This window comes from Polyodon spathula, chromosome 28 (genome assembly GCF_017654505.1).
Source record: "Polyodon spathula isolate WHYD16114869_AA chromosome 28, ASM1765450v1, whole genome shotgun sequence".
Classification (NCBI taxonomy): Eukaryota; Metazoa; Chordata; class Actinopteri; order Acipenseriformes; family Polyodontidae; genus Polyodon; species Polyodon spathula.
This window is the reverse complement of record NC_054561.1, coordinates 6128088-6149960: the sequence shown is the minus strand read 5'-3', so window position 1 is coordinate 6149960 and position 21873 is coordinate 6128088. Positions and strand designations below refer to the sequence as shown.

The following is a 21873-nucleotide window of genomic DNA, read 5'->3' as shown; positions in this document are numbered from 1 at the left end:
TTTTGTGTTTTATGTTGTGTGTTAATGTTGGTGTATAGTCATTGGTGCACGGGATGTAAAACGGGTCTGTGTAACACAAGTTTTTTAAAATGTATATTTGTATTTAGGCACGAGGATTGCACAGCACTTCACGTGCAAGTAAAAAGTAATAATATGTGAGCACGGGGAATTGCACTTTTGTTAATTCACTTGCAGTTGTACCGGGACTCCAATTGAATGATTGAGCAGTCGAATCGCGTCTGTACAGCTGCATAAAAGCAGCATGGTTTTCACTCACTCGGGGTTGTGTGTTCTGTAAGTGGAGAACGGGATTGGAGACAGAGAAAATAATAAGTATAATAATAGTAACAACAACAACGTAAAGTATCTGCTCACCGTATTTTTATTTAGTATTAGTCCATTTTGTTTGTCTGAAATATAAAACCTATCACGACGACAAAGGACACAAAAACCAACAGAAGTTGGCTTTTATTTTCTGTTTTGTTTATTTATTAAATGCTGAGTGAGACCATTTGCTCAGCTCCACCAAATTCCACCTCTCTGTCGTTTATTTCCTGGTTCCTGTTTCTGGTCTGACGTCGCCCACTCCAGCCGTCTTTGTGACATAAGACCAATGTTCCTTACAACGCATTACAAATATCACTGTAGAATATGAAGATACCAGTGTGATCCTTGGGGTTAACAAACACACTAGTACCTTTATATTGGTGCTTTTTGTTTTACTAAATCTTGGTGTGCATTCAAATCCTGTGTCACTGAACAAAACACAGTAAAAATGAAATCTCCCTTGGACAGGAGTGATTACTGCTAATGTTCCCCAGTGTGGCTTCATAGGTGCTGTTTCTTGCATAGCTTAGTATTAGTTTAGCAGTGATTCCAATAATACATTCTAGTTTAACCCAGTGCCCAGTTGATCCTGTGCATTCATTTCTGAACTGTGCCTGGATGCTGTCTACATGCAACCATCAATGAAAAAGACATAATACATTACCTGTAGATCAGCACGTCTACAGATTAACACACCTGTGTCACCACTGAACTTCTTAATATGCTGTTGTATTTTAACTTATTTTAATGTTATTATTTTTTTTGGCAAGCACCAGTGTAATTAAAATAATTGAAGAAAAGTCATATAACACCCAAAAACAAATGAACAATTGGTTGTTTTACAGGGATTTTAAACCTATCAATGGAAGAGTGATAGAAAGACCTTTGTTCCCTTAAGCCGACTTAACTCAGTAAAAGTTCCTTTCATGAGCTCTTGAAACCAGCTGTGATGCTCAGAACAGTTCCACACATACATGCTCTACTCTGCTAGCAAAACAGGACGTTCGCAAAGTAAAACATAACAGACTGCTAGTTACTAACACCCCAGGCACTGGGCAAGCAGAAACAACAGATTATCCCAGAAGCGTCGCCGCACTGTTACACAGCACTACAAGCCTTTACAAACAAACTTTTATCTTCAATGGCTGAGGAATCTCACCACAATGCTGATGCTGAATCACTAGGCACGATATTTCTGACTGTTCTATGACACTGTCTTACCGTAGGGGAGAAACATTTGTGAAAGAATACGAGAGTTTACATCATACCTCCCACACCAAAGTCCTCTTTACATGTGACTGAAAAATGATAAAAAAAAAAGAGTTGCTCATCAAAAATAAGTATCTGTGTTTTTTTTTTTTTTGTTTTTATCTAATTTTTTTTTGTTTTTTTTTTTTTTTTTTTTTTTTTTTTTTTTTTTTCTTTTTTTTTTTTCTTTTGTTTTTTTTTTATTCAATAGAAATCTTCATATCTTACACTGCTATCATATGGATTGGGTAGCCCTCTACAGTACAGAGAATTACAAAGAAGCACCCTTTTCATTTGATATTTATAGCCACTAGCACACAGCCTGCACCCCAGGCTCCTCCAATGGTTACCATACTTATTATCTGAAAACACTGGATGTACCCAACAGAATGAATGTTCAAGGACACTCTGCTCTGCGCGATGTTACAGCGGAGGCGATGAGTACTAATGAGTTTGTATCGACGGGAGGAGGGGAGTGGTTTGATATGTACTCAACAGAATGTTCAAGAACACAACCCAAGTTCTGGCCCAGAGCAAACAAGACTAATTTCAACTGTAAGTGGAATTTTACCCAAATTAATTTCCATTACATGATGGTAGGTGTTAAAACTTCATGCAGAGATTGGACTCAGCTCTCGCCAAGATGAGCACCAACTAAGATGAAGCTTATTTTATTGTAAACTAATGTGATCCATTTGCGTTTCCTTCCATCTAATGATGTAGATATCCTTCTGCCGGGTGTTGATGGCTGAAGTGTAATGCTAACTCCAGGGATCAGCCCATTTTGCCTCCCTAGCACATCAGCACACATAAAGTACGACCGAGGTCGCTAGTTTGGTGTCACGCGGCATGACAACCGGCTGGACTGAGCTGAGTAGAGTACTTCCCTGGGATCTTAAAGTGGGCGGCGGAATGTGTCAGCTAGTTTCCCGAGTTGCACCTCACGGAGACTAAGAGTAGGGGGAATTCGATTCGGGTCGTATTGAAATGGAAGGAAATGGTAGTCTACACAATGAAACAACTGTGTCGTACATTTTAGGTACGGTTGACCAGTAGTTACATTAAGGGAAAACGACATAGGTCATAGAGCAAATCTGAGTGTTCAAGTCGTGATTATACTGGGGTTTGTAAAGGACGTTTCTTGCTAGTGTTGAGCAAGGTATGAACGCCTAGTAGAATAACGTCTCGAAAAGAAGAATAGTTCCCGGTAGCATTAGATATAAATTGGCAACACGGACGTACAGACAAGTCCCAGTTCTGTCTTGTAAAATCTTGTGGTGATTGGGTTAAACCCGAGTCGAAAATTAGACGACACTCGAACTATATCATCTTTACAAAATCTGGGGGACTGCTCTAGGGGATTCTCCCACCCTGAACCCTGTCTGCAAACAGACATATAAACATCTAAACTTTATTGGTAAGTGAAAAAGCTACCAGACAACTTTGGACCTACAGAATATTCTAGTCTCTTTATTCCTATTGCTGTCTATACTGTAAGTAGGGTTTTTCAGTTTTCCTATGTTTCTTGACTGGTCTCTGATTCAGGTGATATATGAAAAGAGTTTAATAAAAATACAACTGGTACTAATTACTACATTTCCTGAAACAGAACTATACAATTAAACCTGTAATACCACCAATATAAAAAAACAGACAAAACTGCCCAAATAACTATTTTTTGCACTGAAACAAACTGAGGTGCTTTTTGTGCAATGTTTATCAACTTGCTAAAAAATACCCCTCATTGTTTCCATGTTCAGAGCAGACAAGGCAGCCTGCTATCTTTAGTTGATATTTTACCACAAACAGAAGTTGCAACTTAAACCACATTGAATTAGATAAAGCTACACGGAAACAGATAATACTACTGAATCATGCTCCATGATCATCCTCTTTTAGACTCTCACAGTATTTTCCATTTCTTCTTTCATATTGAAGACAATGAGAAAGACTTACAGTCAAAACATGAGAACACTCTGAAAGACTTATTGGCACTAGTGAGGGTTTAGTAGTTATGATTGACTCCAGTCATATCCACATACGTATCACAAAACATCAAAACAAATAATGAAAGGCCCTAGTACACAAAAACAAAGTACATTCTCAGGCATTTCACAACAGACTTCCTTGAATAATCGCCACACATTAGAATCTCTAAATATATTTTGAATGAACAGAAAACTCTCAGTGCAGCTCAATCAATAAAGGTTGCTTGTGGCTTTTAACTCCTACTGTCAAATCCCGCTAATGGTACGTCACAATTAGGTAAATAAAACATTTCTGTAATGTCATTCTAAAAAATCTTACAGAACAATGCACGTTTAATTCATGGTTCTTATGTAAAAATATAAATAAATATTGTCATAGCCCGTTTAGTTACAATAAACTGAACCCTACTAGCATGGCACCTTGAAGTTTGTTGCATACCCATGTCATAATACAAAAAGGACGGGGTCAGATTGTTTTTTTCAGGAATAACTACTGCCATAGCTTGCTACCTGTTTTTCTGTTGTAAATATTCCTATGATCTAGTTCTATGACAATCAATGTACTTAAGATATCTATAGCACTGTAAAAGTGCGACATACTTCAGTGTGGGGCATTTGTAGCCTGTTTTAACACACTGGTATCCAAGGGGACTGAGTGGGCTGGTGGTCTAATCAAGTGTATTTCTCAAACTCATTGTATTATTAGAGGTGACCCCGAAGTGGACCCATGTCACCTACCTGAACAGAGCTTGCTCTTGTAGCTCACACAGTTGAAGTCATCACACTCGCAAAACTTGCCCCAGTACTTCCCGAAGTCGGTGTTGTGGCACACGCACTGGCCACAGATACACTCGCCGTGCCCGCTGCAGATGGAACTGTTAGCCTTGGGGCTGCACTTATCCTGCTGGCTGGGGTTGTAGTCTCCCTCAGAGCACTCGCATCGTGGGCCCAAGCGCCCTGGCAGGCACTGGCATATCCCGCACTCATACGTTCCATTGCCGTTATTGCAGAGCGGGCTAGCGGGCACGGCCAGGGCCTGGCAGTTGCAATCGCACTCGAAGTTCACTGTGATCTGCAGAGAGTCTTTGAAGCCCACTGGTTTGATGGTGAAGGTCCTGTTTTTTTCCTTGGGGCAGCCTCTGGCGCGGGCCTCCACACTGAAGGTCACCTACGGAAAAAGGAAAGGGTTACATGAGAACAGAAGAACATTTACAAACCAGAGGAGGCCGTTCGGCCCATCTGCTGTATGCTCGTCCAGTTCCTAGTAGCCGACTGATCTCAAAACTTTGTCAAGTTCGGGACTTAAAAGATCCAGTGATACCAATTAACAGAATGACTAGGTAAACTATGTATAAGTGTCTCCTTCCCTCTGTTCTGTCTGTCACCACTTAGGATTAACTTTGTCAGCTCCTTTTAAGATTTTAAAGATTACACTGTTTATTCCTGTAATGGTTCTGTGCTTCTCCATACAAGAAAAGCTGTTTTGTGGAGCGGACCCTGCAGTGCTACCTGGTTATAAGGTGACCCTTTTATGCCAGAAGAGGTTAACACCATTACACTAGCACTTGTATCCTTGTCTCCTACCTATAGCGCATGATTACAACAAAGGGGTGTACTGTACTTAGAAAAACAGAAATATTATGGAGATATTTGTATGACTCATGTACAGATATGTCCTATTTTCAAACCACTGTGTCCTTTACTTCCTTTACCATTTATGTCAATTGTATCTGACATGAGGTTTTACGTAAAATAGCAAAACCAGGATATGTGGAGAAAACATGTTTCCCATATGGAGGGCTTCAAACTAAGGTATTGCAGGACTTAAATGCCAAGTTGTATTTCATTCTGTGTCAAAACATCTGGCACAGGCAGCAAAAGGGTTATCACTGCTAGATAGCATTACATCTCAGTTGAGTTTGAAATGGGATGGATCTATGCCAGAGTATACAAACAAGTTTAAAGGTCACTTCAAGAGAAGGGAGTTTCTGTGCTTTTTCTTTGTCTTTTTCTCACACAATAATGCATGACCACAGCGATGTGTGAGGGGGCTGGGAAGATGTAATAGTCTGGTCTTTTTTAATGGGAAGTCTGTCTTAGGCACCATGAGGTAGGATGAGTCAGATGGGATGATGTCACACAATGGAACAGGGCCTTGTCAAGCTTCCTAACTGACCTTTGAGCCTAACGCCCATCTCTGGTCTCATTCCACATGGAAGTTTCACTGGGTTTATACAACAATAAACTAGATTTTGTAGAATGTCTTTCATGACAGGATCACCACAAAGTGCTGTACAGTCTAATTACACAATTAAAGACAAAATCATTATGGCCAGACTTTCTCCCTGTACAGGGGCCTCCCTAAGAGAATGCCAGGCTTAGTAAACAAGTAAAACCTTTTTTATATGTTTACATTTCTTGTCAATTAAAGCACAGAGAAATATCCCTTTATTACACAGCAGGAGCACAAAACCAACACAAACCATGTAAGTGCAGCTAAATTGCCTCATCCTGAGAATGCAACACTAATATCCAAAGTGTTGCATAAATTAAAAAATAATAAATAGCAGCATCAGCTGGTAATCTCAGGAATTATTACTCTTGTCCTGTACAAAGTAATACTGGCCGTGTGTAAATATTTTATATTTTCCAGAATAGGAAGGACAGAAATATCTCAATATGCTTTATTTACAAGATAACTCAACACAATCTCTCCCTGCAACTCTGTCCTGTGCTTTCTATTTCTTGCTTTGATCCAGCCCCTCCAGCAGTAATAAAACAGATCCCAATAAAGGAGCTGGTGTAACTCACTGTGTCTCCGATCTTCAGCCCAGAGCAGGACTTCTGCCCGGGAATGATCTCTCCGTTTGTGCAGGTGGCATTGAAGGACAGGGACAGCTCATCAGGGAGATCCAGGAGTTCCAACTCTACCTTCGAACGGATTTTCTGCAGAGAAACACAGCTTTAATTGAGCCTGGCCTCACCTCAGTACTGTTATCAATGCGGCTGTAACTTCAAATGACACATGGCCTCAAATAGACAGCCACATTGGGTCAGAGGTCAACGTCATGGTCACCAACACATTAAGCATGCTGGATTAATACACTTTTAGATTTTTTTTTCCCCCAGGAGTTTCCATAACACTGTCAAATATATGAAGTTGGCAGCTTAAATCGTTAATGAGATTTTAACAGCCGTAGTTGCGGCTCCCCTTAGAGATTGCTTAATAATGTTATTACAAGAACAGGCAAGAGTTTCATTTGAAAGATAATAGATATGTTTTCAACCAAACTCATTCACTTTCCTGGTGTTTACCTGGATATACCTGTAACTGGAATAAGTGGCAATACAGAATAAAGAATATTTCAATATAGAACCCAAGCCTCCGACAGCATCCATAAACCCCTCCCAGCTCTCCTTCCTGCTACCTCATTTGCCAACCAGCGTTTTCCCTAATTTCCCATTGGGTAGACTAGAGAGCACTGAACCGCCCTATATCAGCACTGGTATGCTATGCTATCAGATCCACTGGGCAACATTAATTCCGAATCCCAACTGGTCATCATGCATGCTAATGGCCTGTGGTCTGCTAGTGTTTCAGTTCATTGATACAATGTTTCTAAGGGTCTGGCCAGGGAAATACTTTAGGAAAACATGAGGCACTCACAGCATAGGCATCCACAATGAGCTGGATGACATTCCCTGAATCATGTGATAGGATCCCCACTGTGGTTCCGGGGATCAGCTCACTGTAATTCTGAAAGCAAAAAGAAGTCGTATAAAAAAAAAAAAAAAAATGATTTCAATACTGTTCATTTACTGATTAAAAACTCCCATTGGCTAAGAATCGTTTGAATATTGTACTCAATGTTATATCACCTGTCTTGATCACTTTGTAAGATTATATTTTTCTTTTCAGCTGCATGTGTTCACTGTCTTCTGAACTTAAAACAACTGGTGACTGCTACTGTCTTACTAGGATACCAGGACTGTCATATTAGAAACTGACATAATCCTGGCAAAACAAATACATGAACTGTAGTGTTATCATCAGGGATGCTAACTATCTGCAATAACTAAAAGGCTGAATAATTGTCGGCATTTATTGAAGCATTGTTGCGGATTAAATCCATCCAACAATGCTGCACTTTTAGCCTGATGGTGATGGATACTTTCAAGACTATAATGGATCCATGCACCGCTCCAGATTTGTGTGTGAATGATTTGATAGCACAACGGGGACTTCCATGCCCACCACAATCCCTGAAATCAGTCCAAGTGAGCATGTTTGGGATGAACTTGAATAATGCTTTCGTCATCATAATTCTCTTTCTACCAACTGTGTGAAATATTAATGACTGAATAGAGTAACATCTGAGACAACTTCCAGCACTACGTGGAGTCTATGCCAGGTCATGTCAAGGCTGTGATCAGGGCTAATAGTAGCCCGTCAGGCAATCAGGTGTCAGTGCTGTGAAAAAGCAGACCACAGTGGCCTAAAGTGCAGAAAACTGTGATGGCAGTTCCCAAGATATATCCCTTCAAAAACAGTGAACAAGTGGGACTCAAGGACCTGTATTGACAGAGTGTAGAATAATGTGCTGTAAGAAGTTGTATGTATATACTGTATTGCTATTGGCTCTAGTTTGTAATCCTACCCGGTAGAGTTCCTCCACAGGGTTTGTGACAGCAAAGATTAGGTTGATGTTATTTTCAGACATCTTCTCCGTCAGCAGGGCCAGTGATGGATAATCCTGCACAGAAACATTGAAAATAAGAACGAAACATGTACTTAGAACAGCAAAGGCATTGCATGCATACTCTACTTGAATATTCAGTACCATGGTAAGATTACTACAGCCCCACATTTTGGAATCTGCAAGGTATAATTTGCAATCCATTGTGGAATAAAGACATTCCTTAGTACAGTCTTATGGATACAGTCCACAGTAGACTGGTTCAGTAAATACTTTAAAAAGGGATCTGTAATAATTAATATACAGTTGACATATGATTAACTATTTCTGATCTATTTCATGAATTGAGGTTAGGGGCTCTATCTATTTCACATCAGCTGAGTTACCTATGATCCCATAGTATATACTCTGGGGATGAGACCAAAGTTCATGAAGATAGTGGTAAAGGAAGTTCCCTGGCTTGAAGGCATGGGAAAATAAAGCATCTTCAATGACAGTTTGTAACATGAGGCTGCTTTAAGAAAACTACGGCATTTAAACTACATTGCTGTAACAAACTGGAATAGCATTTAAGACAAAGAGATACGTAATATGATCGACATGTTCCTAATATGTAATTTATTACCTGTTCAATATTTAACTATGTGTGCTCTCTATCATTCTGTTTCTGCTTTAATGTCATTTGTCATTTACTAACTATTCCAGCAAAAATTGCTTTTAAAAAGATTCCTCCAGGTTGAATGCATGGGAATGTCCACGTCCTGTGTATACACCACCAATAATTTTTTTAAATTTCTTTTTTGGATCAGCTGTTTATTAAAAAGAGGCGCTGTGGTTATACAGTGTATAAGTTCAATGCGGCTGTGTGCACGACTCCCCAAACCTCCAGAAGAGTGTTTTTTTTTTTTTTTAAACCAATCAGAATGAACTAACACAGGGAGAATATCGTTCAGTGTGAACTACAGCCTGCGTCCATTCATAGCATCTGTCTGAATCGTACGCCCAGTGTGAACCAGCCTTCACTGTTTGCGGCCACAGCTGCTGATGTCTTGATGCTTGCTGTATCTGAGCATGCTCCCTGTCCTCGCTGCTGTGGCTCCCACTATCATGCCTGTATCAAATGTTGTTACATCTTTCCCCACTTCTTGCAGACTGTTTGCACTTGTGCTGCTCCCACAGCTTTATACTGCAACAGGGATCACATCACATCAATGATCAGCTAATAGACAAGCCTAATTCAGAGCAATGCCACATCCATTGGGTAGGCTGGTCCTCATAAAGTTGCCAGGCTGTGTATACAGTATAGTTTTACTAAACAATTACCAGAGTGGTGGACCCTGCATAGTTATTGTCTTCCCCGACGTGGCACTTCCCATCGTTAGGCTGCACTATGCCTGCCAGTCTGCCGTCCAGAGCCACGTGGGTCTTGGCATCAGTGGTGAACACCAAGAGATGAGAAGCACCCTGACGCCAGCCGATCTTCTCCTGAAGGCATGAACAATTGAATAGGAACACAGGGTACAACAAGATACATCATCCATAACTATATAACACAACACGGATATTTTTATAGAACTCGGCCATAACTTCAACATGTCCAGTAAGAATTATGAGGTAAAGGTTAAACTTATAAGAAACTAAGTCAAGTAGACAAACATTACGGTTAATGTATACTGAAGAAGCCACTAGCTGTAACATGTGTCTGCTTGACAGTTTTAAGAACTGCTTGCCTCAAGCAGAAGATAATAAAAAATAATAACAGACTAAATACATGTGTGCTATAACATATGTTTTCCTTTAGCTACAATTGCTTAAAGCTCCTTTTAGTATTTCTAAATGCTTAGAAATGGGAATGACTCTGTAAGGACAGTTACCTTGCAGACAGCAGCCTGGATGATGGCGTCAAATCCCCCCTCAGGAGCGTCTCTGTTTCGAGAGACATCCTGCTTCTTCACCTCCACTATTATATTAGTATACTATTATACTAATATAATAGTGTTGCTGGGTTATTAAAAAAAGAGCTGACAATAATTCTATAAATCATGTGCATATGTATTCATTATATAAGCCTCAAATGTTTAGTTCTGAAAGAAACATGATGTCTGGTGCTACACTGGGTAATTCGTGTTTGTAAGCCATGCTTGCAGATCTCTTTTTTAAAAATGTCTATTCTAACATTTGCCAAGATTAACCAGCTGCTTCTCCTATTACTTGACCTGCTTTCAGTCAATAACAGTACCCAGAAGACAATGCTGAGGTGAAATGACCCAGGAAGTGCAAGTGTTACAGATGTATGAAAACTGAGAACTTTCTTTAAGCTAGTGTAGTTCCAATTTTGAAATGAAGGTTCATTCACAACTGCACATGTCAGACCTGTATAGGGAATGGATGCGCACAACTATAACTTTACTAGCTACACTCACTTTAAAATTTAAGTGTTGACTCTAATGAGATCTGATTTATTGCAGATCCCACAGATGTGTCCTTTTCTGTACTTTATGTGCAGTAACGGACTGGTGTGGTATCGGATCTTACCCTATGCAGGGGTTGTCTATGGCAGCCTGGGGAGAAATGAACATGTATGGGGAGAGTGGCTTGTCCACAAAGGCCCCAAAGCCCATGCGCAGGTTGCTGGTGAGTTTGCCCATGGCGGTGGCCAGATCATTGCCCAGAGTGCGGAGTTTCTGCAGATCATCCTTCATGGAGTAGGACAGATCCATCAGGTAGTAGAGATCCACGGGATAGTCCTCCACCTGCCGCACCTGGACCGTGAACTTCTGAGAGTCATCTGTGGAGCAGACCGTGCCACCATGACATTGAAGTGCTTACCAAATCCACTTTCTTATCTCTCACTAGCACCAGTGATACTGTCACTATTTCCCTTTGTTCTGTTGTTTTGGTTCCCTTATAAAAGTTTATCACAGTAAACTTGCACTGCAATTTTGCAGTTAGATTATGGCTATGCTATGCATTAGGGCTGCTACGATTAAACCGAAAATTGATTTTTCGATCGATTCCATTCCTAATTAAATACACCAATATAAATACTGGATATAGCTCACGTTTCCTGTAAAAAACATTGTGCGCATGGTGTCAATTATGTATAAAATCAAATAGTTACTTTTACGTTTGGCTGGCGGGACGCGCACGATAAATTTCATAAAGACGGCTCTGGCACCCACACGAGAGAAAGACTCAATCATCGTAGATTAAACGACCAGGGGTCGGTTGGTCGCTTAGTCAAAACTTTACAAAAACATTCCATGCGGGGAACACATCTCGTCATTGTTACGTTAAAGGTTAACGTCGAGGACAAAATACTGTAGATACCTTGAGTATGATGATCGGGCCCCCAAGGTAGCGACAGTCTTGAGCTGCGCAATAACTGTCATTTTCTCAGGTAAAACATTCTGATGACAATATACACTTGTCTCTGTATTTTATAACCCCCCCACTGACACCCCAACCACCACAAACAGTATACTCTAATGAGGTCAGCAGAACCCTGATGAGGTCAGTAGAACCCTGATGAAGTCAGTAGAACATTCAGTTCCTTACCAGGTCGCAGGTTCATTTTCAGTTTCTGGGGTGAAATCTGTGTGGCATCGGACCCTGCTCCGGATCCCGTCCCACTCAGGGGCTTGTCCTGCTGCTTACTCAAGGTGCTGGTGGGGTATTCAATAAACTGCTGACTGCATCCCTTCTGCAGTAAACTCTCCTTGAGGTCACAGCGAGATGAGCTTGCAGTTCCACGACCAAAGTCCTGCAACACATCGACAAATCCAGACATTGTTTCCTAGTGCTCCGTGTGAAAGAAAGATCTTTCAAATATTAAGCAAAGGGTGTTAGTGCCTTTGATGTGAAACATTATCCTCACTTTCTTAATCACCTTATTAATTAATTGCCACGAGCATTCAATGGTCCATACAGGTTTTAAAAATAGTTTATAGATAACATGGCTATCATTTAAACAGTCATCTTAGAAGTGATCCCTGTTTAATTTCTTTTTTAAAAGCAAGTTTCAAGGGTGAGTGGTGTGGGGCGCTTGTGTCTCTACAGTACATTGGTCTGAATTGCAGTACATAGTAACTGCTACTAATCTGAATGGAATAGTCAAGATAAAAATTGTATTTGATCATATCTGGTGATCTATTTATGAACACACTGTTTGTGTACTATACATTAAAACTGCATGACATATTTTAAAATAATACCAAGTTTCATTGGAATTTGATGGGTTTCCAGATAATTATAATTGTGACATGCAGATGGACACATGTATGGAGAGACAGGCACCACCATATACTCCCAGAATCTAATACTCACTTAAGCTAAATAGCGTTACGTGAAATACAAAGTTTCATCATAATTGGATAAGCGCATTTCCAGATGAAAAAGTGTTACAGTGTATGACTACCTCCACCTACCACTATATGCTTGTGGAAAACAAAGAGTTAAAATTCAAATCAACACTCAAAGTTAAAATCAACACATTCTTTAATTCCTTAGTGCTACGGGTGTCTTGGGATTTTACAGACTGTCAAGCAATGTGTATTACATTCACAGTTTCTAAAATAAACAATTCCAAATTAATATATAGGGAATAGTAAATGGGTTAACTGTTTTTTTGAATAAACATTCCATGTTCTGACATTATGTTAACGATTGCTGCACAGTGAACTTTGTGTTAACAGTTTGAATGTCATGATAGTTATGGCAAGAACGCCAGCTGAACTTTAGTGCTTTAATGAAAATGACCATTTTAGGGGCTGTAGCTATTGAAGCTGGGCAGCAATGTTGTGTTTCTGTCAGCTGACTGAGTTTAACCATGTGCTTTAGTTTAATTGTAGAACTCCTAGTTTTTTTTAACTAGTCTTAAATGAACGAGCCAGATTTGGGAGGAACACATTAAATATTTACAGTGGTTTTAAAGGTACACTTTTGAGTTGAATTTATGACTATGAGATCTTTAGTCATCCAAAATTATACTAAACTCAGATACAATATTCACTAAATCCATTAAGTACAGTATTTTCCTTGTGTTGTTATTAATTTATTTACAATTCATTTTAGAGCATGTAATTCTAACTGAACTGGGAGTGTTGTTTCAGCAATGTAGGCCTATATTTTCCCTGTGGGTAAATTACACTCAAAGTCCCTCTGTAATAAATGTATTACATGGGACATTTGCCCACAGTGGAGAACCAGGCTGTGGGCAAGCTGGCCTGAGCGGTGACGTCAGACTTGGAAGAAAAACACACAGCATTGCGAGGTGAATGGTGAAGGTGCTTTCTGGAGCCAGTTTATTGTAAAATAAAAGGTTTAAGCAAAACAAAACATTCAAAATAAATGACGTAATGGCCAAACGAACAAACAGACAAAGCAGTAGACGAACAGACAAACAAGTACAGTGCTGGTGCTTCCAGCACGTCATACGTCATAGCTGTTATTTTCTTATTTGTAAGTACTTTCTCCTCTCCACACACTTGCTCCACGCAATGAGTAAGCGTGAGCGAAACATGCATGCTTTTATGCAGCTGTACCGTTACTTGATTGCTAATCAATCGTTCAATTTGGAATCTCGGTACAACTGCACGTGAATAATTTGTGCACTTCTCGTGCTCACATTCAAATACCCATTTTAATCTGCACGTGAAGTGATTGTGCTATCCTCGTGTCTAAATACAAATATACATTTTACATCACTTGTGCTACATAACCCACACTCCATGAACCAATGCACTCACACAACATAAACACCCTACATACAACATAGAGTACAAAAATACACATAGTGGCGGGGCATTTTGCCACACAGGCCCATAAAGTTTTATCACACAGTTTGTGAATTGGTTCCTAGATATTTGAGTTTGGCAAAGTTTAATCTTGTAACAGCTAAACATGATCCAGTATAAAAAATGAATAGCAACACATCAAAAGAGGATACTGCCTACAATTTTTTTTTTTTTTTGTTTCGTCAAAGCATAAATAGCCTCATCAAAGGGCCTTCAAAGGCTTTTGAAAAACAAACCACCATGGCAACTATTTATCAGTCTTAGTGAGGTTGGAAACAAACAGAGACTGATCATGGAAGACAACAACTGCAGAGGCTTGTGACATCTTAAAGGTGTCAATCAATAATAGTCGTGGTCAGACTTAGTCTTTAATAAGGCTTTTGAATGGGCTTAACCGGTTTGTTTTTATTGCAATGTACAATAACAACATGCAGTGGCATGCACAATCCCCTACCACAGCTGTAAATACCACACTGGAGCTACTATATCAGTATCATGAACAAGCAGATCAGCATTCTCTTCATGGTATGTACAGTACCTGTAGAAAGGCATGAACATGTCAGAGTCTCCCACAATACCCCCAGATTGTGATACAGATTGTGATACAGTCGTCACCACTTACATCGTACAGGGTAATTTCAGGCAGCTGTTTATATTGGACAAATAGCGCTTGCTGTTACCATTCCGTTAATTTCAATAACAAAGGCATCGTTTATACAGTGTTAAGAACGTTGTATATTTCAGGCAAACTCAGCTGTTTGGATCTCGTTACTGAGCGATTACCCCTGTACTGTGCCTTGGCTATTTAACCCCTGTACGCAGTGTCAGGTTTACAGTTTGAAAAAAACAGCACTGACCGCCACAGCAAGCAAGCATGGCTGGAAAGAGAAAAGTGATGAGCATCAGCATGAAAATTCAGTGTAAATAAAATGTCTGTTAGATGCTGTGCGCTTGCTAAAGCATGCTTGGAGCTCAGCAAAACAATGCAACTTTGCTTCGAAAAGCTGGGGACAATGTGGGAATGGACCTTATTATGGACTGGGGATGGGGATGGGAGTACTCTGTAAATAATGTGTGTTTGTAAACTATTTTATTCTTGTTCAGATCTGTTAGCGTTCTCTGTGTATTTTGGTGCCCGTGTGACTACAGCTGAAAGACTGCCTGTGTGTGAGTGTGCTACTGAGGGGGGTGGGAGCAGGTCTGACATGACCAGTGAGAGAAGGAGTGATGGACCAGTGAGCGAGGAAGGGGGAGGGACTTGGGTGTGTGTGTGGAGATGACAGTTTGAAAGAGAGAAGCGAATCTGGTGGCGGGAGAATTGAGAGAGCGAGTTAAAGAGCCTGTGACATGGAATTTGACTTTTACCAAAAACATAAAAAATAATATTAATAGGTCTCACTTGAACATCACATTTATTTTACCAAATTAATCGCGCTACAATTAATCAAGCAATACCCGGAAATACAAACGATCTCCATTTCCTGGTTTTGTGCCAGGAGACTATGACCTCACAGAGGGAGATACCCGCAGGCTACTTACATCTGCCAGTATGACTGACAGCGACAGTGACAGTGAGAGTAGCCCCATTTTATCAGTTTCAGACACCTCTTATGAACGTGAATCATGTAGTGATGGATCTGATGTAGAGAGGTTCTCAGGTTCTAACATGTGGAAAATATCTCTGCCAGTTTTGATTTTAAAGCAAGAGAAAATTCAAATCTATGGCAGTGTGTTGTTCATTATTTGAAATTGTGGCCCATTACTATAACAGTATTTTCACGTTATTATCTAGAAACCAAAGTTGAAATTGTACAAAGTTTAGCTATGCATGTATGTGTGTATGTATGTATTTATGTATGTCTGTAAACTACAGACTTTGTCATATCAATTTAGCAAGAAAATAAAATATGACATATCCATAGTACATATATATGCAATCTATATAGTATGGACATTAGTTGATTAATATACTGTATATTTATAACAACACAATACCTAAGGTGATTAATATACTGTATATTTATAACAACACAATACCTGAACTGATTCCAGAGGCACTGTGCCTGAGGAAGTCGCATCCCTATTCCAATGCGTCGCTTACCTCCTGAAAGCACCAGCCACAGCTGGGGTGGACCGCGAGGCATTCCCTGCATGTGTTCACTCCTCGGGATGTGCAAATGTTAGCACCTGTGGAAGAGACAGAGATGTAAAATGCAGTTTATTCTGCTACTGAGGTATCCAGCCGTCTTTTTAGTACTCTTATTGGGTCACTTGATCTAAACCAAGATCATTACAATGGGTGTACCAAGTTTAGGAAAATCAAATACAGTACGTAGCAGTGTGAGTCTCTTTATTTCTGAATATAAAATTGCAGAGCATGTCCCATATAATCATTTAAAGAACTGTGGTATTGTGATCCACACTGTTATCCATGTTTTTAGAATGTGTGTATCAGTTTGCAGGCCACAATGCAAGGGACAGCACTTACAATGTACAGGAATGCTGTGAAATTATTTATAAAAGATCCATTTAATGTTTAAAGTTTTGAATGGAAGTCGCCAGTCTTGGCTGGGGATTCTAGAGGAAGTGTCATGTTGGCTCTGGCTCTGGGAGGCAAAACCAGCAGGGGCTGTTCCTCTGGATTGCACTATAGCGGATCCTACTGGCCGGGGGCCTGGGGAGAACCTTCAGTTCTCCTGAGCTGAGTTGGGAATTGCTGTGGTTAGGGAACATAGTTGGACAACTATTTAAAAAATAAAATGTTTTGAATGGCGTAGTCTTGTAAAAGGTTATTATTAGCAAAAATCAGACACACTTACTCCCAAGGGCTATCATGTGATGTGTCACTAGGATGGCTTGTAGTGGTGACGTCAGACCAGAAATAGACATAGGAAGGTAGCAGGTGAAACTGAGGCATAGGGACGCTCAGTGTTTTATTAAATAATAATAAACAAAAGATTTAAACAAAAACAGCACCCCAAAACAGGACACGGAACTTGAGGCCAAAATAAACAGACAAACAAAACGAATTAGCACTAAACGAAACACTAACACAGCAGACGAACAGACAAACACGGAGAGTGAAATCACGTATTTACTTTTACTTGTTCTTTTAATTCTCTCCTCTCCACACCCGTTCTCCACTCACCGAACACACAACCCCGAGTGAGTGAAAACATGCTGCTTTTATGCAGCTGTACAGAGACTCGATTGCCAATCAATCATTTAATTGGAGTCTTGGTACAACTGCATGTGAATTAATAAAAGTTCAATTCCCCGTGCTAACATATTATTACATTTTACCTGGACGTGAAGTGCTGGGCAATCCTTGTGACTAAATACAAATATACATTTTAACACACTCGTGCTTACACAGACCATATTATATCCTGTGTACCAATGACAATACACAAACATTAACACACAGGCGTATCCTCTGAGAGGTGTTGTATATCATCAGGAGTCCACACCTCGGAAAACGTGTCACACATGGTATTTCCTAACAACAAATTTGTCTACATGAATTAGTCAGTCATTTATGTATCACTGTGGCAAAATGCCCCACCCCTGGGCTATTTATTTGTGTTATGTGCTTATGTGTTGTGTTTTAATGTTGGTGTATAGTCATTGTTACACAGGATATAAATGGGTGTCTGTGTAACACGATTGGTTTAAAATCTATATTTGTATTTAGACACAAGGATTGCACAACACTTCACGTCCAGGTAAAATGTAATAATATGTTAGCATGGGGAATTGCACTTTATTAATGCACATGCAGTTGTACCAAGACTCCAATTAAATGATTGATTGGCAATCGAGTCTCGGTACAGCTGCATAAAAGCAGCATGTTTCTCACTCACTCCCCCAACACACAATAGCCACTTCACCTCTTGGGGGTGTGGAGAGGAGAGAATTAAAAGAACAAGTAAAAGTAAATACGTGATTTCACCCACCGTGTTTGTCTGTTCGTCCGCTGCTTGTTAGTGTATGTTTCGTTTAGTGTTAATTCGTTTTGTTTGTCTGTTTATTTTGGCCTCAAGTGCAGTGTCCTGTTTTCCCCCGACTTTTATGTTAAAATCTTTTGTTTATTATTATTTAATAAAACACTGAGCGTCCCTATGCCTCAGTTTCACCTGCTACCTTCCTGAGTCTATTTCTGGTCTGGCGTCACCACTGCAAGGCATCCTAGTCACAATCACATTGTGAGCTTGGGCTGTAAGTGTGTCTGATTTTTGCTAATAATAACCTTTTACAAGACTACGCCATTCAAAACATTTTATTTTTTAAATAGTTGTCCAACTATGTTCCCTAACCACAGCAATTCCCAACTCAGCTCAGGAGAACTGAAGGTTCTCCCCAGGCCCCCGGCCAGTAGGATCCGCTATAGTGCAATCCAGAGGAACAGCCCCTGCTGGTTTTGCCTCCCAGAGCCAGAGCCAACATGACACTTCCTCTAGAATCCCCAGCCAAGACTGGCGACTTCCATTCAAAACTTTAAACATTAAATGGATCTTTTATAAATAATTTCACAGCATTCCTGTACATTGTAAGTGCTGTCCCATGCATTGTGGCCTGCAAACTGATACACACATTCTAAAAACATGGATAACAGTGCGGATCACAATACCACAGTTCTTTAAATGATTATATGGGACATGCTCTGCAATTTTATGTTCAGAAATAAAGAGACTCACACTGCTACGTACTGTATTTGATTTTCCTAAACTTGGTACACCCATTGTAATGATCTTGGTTTAGATCAAGTGACCCAATAAGAGTACTAAAAAGACGGCTGGATACCTCAGTAGCAGAATAAACTGCATTTTACATCTCTGTCTCTTCCACAGGTGCTAACATTTGCACATCCCGAGGAGTGAACACATGCAGGGAATGCCTCGCGGTCCACCCCAGCTGTGGCTGGTGCTTTCAGGAGGTAAGCGACGCATTGGAATAGGGATGCGACTTCCTCAGGCACAGTGCCTCTGGAATCAGTTCAGGTATTGTGTTGTTATAAATATACAGTATATTAATCACCTTAGGTATTGTGTTGTTATAAATATACAGTATATTAATCAACTAATGTCCATACTATATAGATTGCATATATATGTACTATGGATATGTCATATTTTATTTTCTTGCTAAATTGATATGACAAAGTCTGTAGTTTACAGACATACATAAATACATACATACACACATACATACATACGGAAAACTTTGTACAATTGCACTGTTAAAAGTCGATAATAACGTGAAAATACTGTATAGTGGGCCACAATTTCAAATGACATTGAACATGTACACTGCCATAGATTTGATTGTACTTTTTGTATGCACGATTTTTGTAGAACAAAATGGCGAGAACGAAAAATTCCTACATGTTAGAACCTGAAACCTAATAGGTCTACAATCAGATCCATCACTAGAGAGATTCACGTTCATAAGGGTAGTCTTGAAACTGTAAATGGGGCTACTCTCCACTGTCTTTGTCGCTTTGTCAGTCGATAGAGTGGCAGATGTAAGTAGCCTGCGGTAATCTCCCGTCTGGAGGTCATAGGACTCTAGAGGGAGCAATAACTCAGAACTGGACGAGCGTTTGGTACTTTCCGGGTATTGCTGATTAAAGCGCCCATAGCGAACGAATTAATTGCGTAAAATCAAAGGTGATGTTCACAGTACAAGCCTATTAAGATTCTTGTATATGTTTTTTGGTAAACGTCAAATTCCATGTCAAGGTACTCTTTCCGGAGAAAATTGCTCTCTCATTCTCCTGCCACCAGATCCACATTCTCTCTTTCAAACATGTCAATCTCCATGCACACACCCCCAAGTCCCTCCCCCTTCCTCGCTCACTGGTCCATCACTCCTTCTCTCACTGGTCATGTCAGACCTGCTCCCACCCCACCTCAGTGACACACTCACACACAGGCGTTCTTTCAGCTCTAAGTCACACAAGCACCAAAACACACAGAAAATGCTAACAGATCTGAACAAGAATAACAAAGTTTACAAACACACATTATTTACAAAGTTCTCCCATCCCCTTCCCCAGTCCATAACCCGGTCCATTACCACATTGTCCCCAGCTTTTTGAAGCAACGATGCATTGTTTGCTGACTGACAGAGTTCCAAGCATGCTTTAGCAAGCGCACAGCATCTAACAGACATTTTACTTACACTGAATTTTCATGCTGATGGTCATTGCATTTCTCTTTCCAGCCATGCTTGCTGTTGCAATCAGTGCTGTTTTTTCAAACTGTAAACCTGACACTGCGTACAGGGATTAAATAGCCAAAATGCCAGTACAGGGGTAATCGCTCTCAGTAATGAGATCCAAACAGCTGAGTTTGCCTGACATATATGGCATGCTTAACACGGTATAAACGATGCCTTTGCTATTGAAATCAATGGGAATGGCAAACGGCAAACGAGCTATTTGTCCAATATAAACAGCTGCCTGAAATTACCCTGTACGATGTAAGTGGTGACGACTGTATCACAATCTGTATCACAATCTGGGGGTATTGTGGGAGACTCTGACATGTTCATGCCTTTCTACAGGTACTGTACATACCATGAAGAGAATGCTGATCTGCTTGTTCATGATACTGATATAGTAGCTCCAGTGTGGTATTTACAGCTGTGGTAGGGGATTGTGCATGCCACTGCATGTTGTTATTGTACATTGCAATAAAAACAAACCGGTTAAGCCCATTCAAAAGCCTTATTAAAGACTAAGTCTGACCACGACTATTATTGATTGACACCTTTAAGATGTCACAAGCCTCTGCAGTTGTTGTCTTCCATGATCAGTCTCTGTTTGTTTCCAACCTCACTAAGACTGATAAATAGTTGCCATGGTGGTTTGTTTTTCAAAAGCCTTTGAAGGCCCTTTGATGAGGCTATTTATGCTTTGACGAAACAAAAAAAAAAAAAATTGTAGGCAGTATCCTCTTTTGATGTGTTGCTATTCATTTTTTATACTGGATCATGTTTAGCTGTTACAAGATTAAACTTTGCCAAACTCAAATATCTAGGAACCAATTCACAAACTGTGTGATAAAACTTTATGGGCCTGTGTGGCAAAATGCCCCGCCACTATGTGTATTTTTGTACTCTATGTTGTATGTAGGGTGTTATTACAACACCCGCACCGTAAACTTCATGGAGTGTGGGTTATGTAGTACAGGTGATGTAAAATATATAATTGCATTTAGACACAAGGATTGCACAATCACTTCACATGCAGATAAAATATGTAATTGTATGTGAGCACGAGAAGTGCACATTTAATTCACGTGCTGTTGTACCGAGACTCCAAATTGAATGAGTGATTAGCAATCGAGTCTCGGTACAGCTGCATAGAAGATGCAGTGTTTCGCTTACTCAGTGAGTGGAGAACGTGTGTGGAGAGGAGAAAGTAATTACAAATAAGAAAATAACAATTGCTATGACGTGCTGGAAGCACCAGCACTGTACTTGTTTGTCTGTTCGTCTACTGCTTTGTCTGTTTGTTCGTTTGGCCATTACGTCATTTATTTTGAATGTTTTGTTTTGCTTAAACCTTTTATTTTACAATAAACTAGCACCAGCAAGCGCATTCACCATTTCGCTCGCAGTGCCTCGTGTGTTTCTTCCGGGTCTGACGTCACAGCTCAGGCCAGCTTGCCCACAGCCTGGTTCTCCACTGTGGGCAAATGTCCCATGTAATACATTTATTACAGAGGGACTTTGAGTGTAATTTACCCACAGGGAAAATATAGGCCTACATTGCTGAAACAACACTCCCAGTTCAGTTAGAATTACATGCTC

At 40.1% G+C, this 21873-nt stretch overlaps 1 protein-coding gene and 1 pseudogene across 1 annotated transcript in view; one reads left to right on the top strand and one right to left on the bottom strand.

The window, feature by feature from the left end:
* LOC121301764 overlaps positions 1–16788 on the bottom strand; it is a 20015-nt pseudogene extending 3227 nt beyond the window's left edge.
* A 2110-nt stretch (positions 16789–18898) lies between these two features.
* Positions 18899–21873, top strand: part of LOC121301871 (integrin beta-3-like) — a 40374-nt gene continuing 37399 nt past the window's right edge. The window contains exon 1 of the mRNA XM_041231548.1: positions 18899–18991. The gene's annotated coding sequence lies outside the window, so the exon portion shown is untranslated. The remainder of the gene's footprint in view (positions 18992–21873) is intronic.